Here is a 4,488-nt window from a genome sequence, read left to right on the forward strand (position 1 = left end):
CGGACAGGGACATATTACAAGAACTCACTGAGCTCTGCTGTGCTCAACTCAGAGCCAGAGTTAACAGAGAGGAACTCATCCCTGTGGAGTCAAAGGTATGTGCAGCCCTTAGGATACTAGTGACAGGTACGTTTCAAAGATTAGCTGGAGACATGATGAGGAAGTCACAGGCATCTGCATCCAGGATACTTGACCAATTCCTGGATGCTATGCTTCTGCATGCCAGTGAGCACATATCTTTTCCCCTTACTCCTGAGATGAGGTACAACAATATGCAACAGTTCTACCATGCAGCACACTACCCTGAAGTACTGGTTGCCATAGATTGCACACATGTACACAACCATGTAGAACACTACCCTGAAGTACTGATTGCCATAGATTGCACACATGTACACAACAAGGCACCACCTGGTGAGCAGGGTACAATCTACATTAACCACAAGGCATACCACTCTATCAACTGCCAGGTCATGTGTAATGCCCAGGGGATTATCTTAAATGTGTGTGCTGGCACCCTGGCAGTTATCATGACTCCAATATCTGGCACACATCACAGCTGTACCAGATATTTGCTGGGGGGGCATCCCATAGGGCCATTTACTGGGGGATGCTGGCTATGCCCACAACCGTGGATGATGACACCCATCAGAAATGCACACACACACACACACACACACACACACACACACACACACACACACACACACAAATGCCATAATGAGGAACACACACATATCATAGAGCATGTGTTTGGGCTTCTGAAGTCATGGCTCTGGTGTCTCAATATATCTGGTTCCGCCCTGCAGTATACTCCAGCCACATGTGCACAGATATTCACAGTATGTGCTATGCTACACAATCTGATTCTGCAGAAACAGCTGCAGCAGGATCAGCATAGAGAAAGGATACACATCCCCTCACCAGTGCCTAGGTCACCACAGTCATAGTCAAAGGAGAACTTAGAGGAGGAACCCCTTGCTGATGTCCCTGTAGGTAGAAGTAGGAATGCCCAGTATGCCCTGACTTTGGCTAAGAGACAATGCATAGCACAGTCACTGACAACCTAGGGACCTAGGGATGAACACATTACTCCTACTCACATACATATATTAAAACTGATGCCAGGCAACTCACAAATTCTGTACCTATCCATGTATTGGCTGTGTACTGCTTGCATCAGAGAGAGAGTCAGCCCTGAACTACAATTATGCCAACTGGTGCATTTGCAGGGAAAGTCCGTAAACTATATAGGAGTCTACTGGACTATTATGAAATGTCACTGTATGTATGGAGCAGGTACATGATGCAAGTAGCTGCAGTGGGCTAGTTGAACAGAAATGACATCCACATTGGACTACAGATACCCATTCCACTAACATGTTTCCATTTCTATTCAGTAGGCCTCATGCATGGAATATTCATACAGTCTTATTGCAACAGATTACTGCTACATCATGGAAAGGAGATGTTATTCAGGTTAAATGATAGCCGTACGGTTGTGTATCTGAGCAGAACATGTGTTGTTGCCCCACCCCCAACATAGGAGTGTTCCCTTGTAACTGCTTTGACAGTAACTCATCAATGGTATATGAGAATTTCACTCAAGTCTTAGGACAGTACTACAGAAATTGATCATTTATTGTATGTGTTAGGTAACAGAGAAATAACCAATGTACTTATTTAAGAAGGTGATTGTGTGATGAATGACCCCCTGTCTGTCAAGCAGCTTCTGCAGCTTAAAGGACTAAGACAATCACCTTGTTCTGGATGTGAGGTATCAATCATCTGTGTTCTGCAGACTGACACTCTGTGCTGTACTATTTCAATCAATGTCACGTATTAATTACATAATGCAAATTTACAAAATCTTAGCCAATGTGAGTGAAGTGCAGCAGTGCAGAAACATGGACAGATGTCATATTGTGTAATGTACAAAATCTCAGACTGGAATACAGATAGGTGTGGGCTGGAATCAGTTTATAAATAGCCATAACACCCACTGGACATGCTCATACACTTAGCTGAGCAGAAATATGTTGCTCCTCGCACAATTATTTTTATATATATATATATATATATATATATATATATATATATATATATATATATAGGTGCATAGATACATATATCTTTATATCTATCTATATATACATATATCTTTATATATGTGTGTATATATATATATATATATATATATATATATATATATATATATATATATATTATATCTAGATAACACACATATATCACACACAAACCTATATATATATATTTTCCCTTGTTTTATATATATATATATATATATATATATATATATATATATATATATGTGTGTGTGTGTGTGTGTGTGTGTGTGTGTGTGTGTGTGTGTGTGTGTGTGTGCATGTCTGCATTGATTGTGGTGATTAAAGCTGCACTATGACACATATATGATGTTGGTCAAAGAACCTAAAGTAAGGGTTCAGCAGTACATAATGTACTTACTTGTGCCTGCTGGATGTCACCACACATACACCAACAAATGAACAAATTGTGTAATGTAGCATGTTGTGTACTCATGCATTGACAGGGCAAATTGTTTTTGGCCATAGACTTGCCCATCCAAATGCAAACAGACATATATGGCCAAAATGGCTACTGTTGCCACATAGCTAGGATAAAAAAGACAATTTTCTGACTACTAGGCTACTAGATGCAGATGACAGTAAGAAGCAGTGTCACTCTGCAGGCCGTACACTTTGTTCGATACAGACCTCGTGTATATCCTTTACAAGTAAATTACATGCAGTCATTTATAAGGCAGACTTAAGCTGGTGCATACATTAAGTAATTTGATCTGTGGTGTATAGGACTAGATAGGAATGCATTCTAATCTCACTCCTGTCCATTTGGTGTGTTTGTGTGTGTATGTTCATCCCCCTACAAAGCAAGTGTGGATCCCCACTGACTTCCAAACTGCAATGGATATGCACTTTTTAGCCCTTGTAATTGATGCAGGCCTAAAACTCCTGTCTTACACTAGGCCTGTAGATGTTATCTACCATAAGACTACCAGCAGCTACCTTAATGTCAGACCTAAGCCATGGTGCATGCATTAAGTACTGTGAACTGTAGTGTGCAACACTAAATAAGTAGAGGTTTTAATCTCTCTCCAGCCCCCTTGGTGTGTTTGCATGTGTATGTGCATTCCCTACAAAAAAATATATGATTACCACACTGATTTAGATAAAGGCAGGGTTTTGCATTATTTTGGCCATATAGCAGGTAACACAGACCTCAAATTTCTTGTCCTCCACAAGGCCTGTTTATTTCATCTAGCATAAGAGTACATAAAGACACATTAATGTCAGACTTGAGGCATGGTGTATGCATTACATACTGTGATCTGTAGTGTGTAAGACTGGATATGTAGGAGTTCTACTCTCATTGTAGCCAACTTGGAGTGTGTATGTGCTGTGCAGTGTCCTGTAAACATTAGTTGGTAGTGATACCATTCTCTCTGTAGACAAGTTGGTGTGTGGATGTCAGTCAGAGCATTTTACATCAATCTATGGGATCATAGGCTCATTGAAGTTTAATAGTCTAATAACCCTAGAGCCCTTATAATCCTAGCCAAATTCTTACCCTTATTTACATGATCAGCACCTACTGCCCCTGTCCAAAGGGGACACAGACAGAACCCCCATGGTGAACTTATGGTCACCCATCCAATCATACAGATTGCATCTGAAGAAGTCCAATGAGGTGCACTGTTTAACATTAAGTGGGAGTCTGTTGCACAGGTTTGTCAAACCCTGGTAGACATATCTCTCCCTCCAGCATGTTTTATTGATGTCACACACCAGGTTAAGGTGCTTACAATGAGTTATTCATGTACCATTTGACTTATGGTTATGCAGTATTACCAATAAAACAGGGTCACAGATTGCCTTGTCTGCAAGGCAGAAGCCACCTCTGAGTAGTCTGTATGACACAGACTACAGTTACAGTGACTTCAGATGATCTCCATAGGACAGATGCTGAAGACATGAATTTCCCTTGTAATCAACCTTTGTGGCCTTTGCAATTGCAGCTGGTTCTTGGAAACATACATACAATGGCCATTGCACTCATATATTGGCCTGATAAGTGAAAAGTACATCGAGATTATAACTAATTCTTTTTTTTTCCATAATAAATTTTTATTGATATATATTTTTAAAATACAATAAAATCACACACATAATTCACTACTTTTACTATCAAATCTATATACAATATCTACATGAAATGCTTCCATATAAAAATCATCATTATTCCAAAAAAGAAGACACCAGGGAAGAAAAACAAAGCCAAAACATTTGTAGAAGTACTTTGCGTCCATGCATATCATACATATTTTCAAAACATTGTTTCCTCCACATATACATCCAAACTTTAATATATTCCTAATAACAGTATTATGCTAATATAATGTTAAAAACCTTTTCCCATATTTTCGGGTTA

This window comes from Protopterus annectens, chromosome 1.part2, assembly GCF_019279795.1.
Source record: "Protopterus annectens isolate FY-2018-M chromosome 1.part2, PAN1.0, whole genome shotgun sequence".
Taxonomy (NCBI): Eukaryota; Metazoa; Chordata; order Ceratodontiformes; family Protopteridae; genus Protopterus; species Protopterus annectens.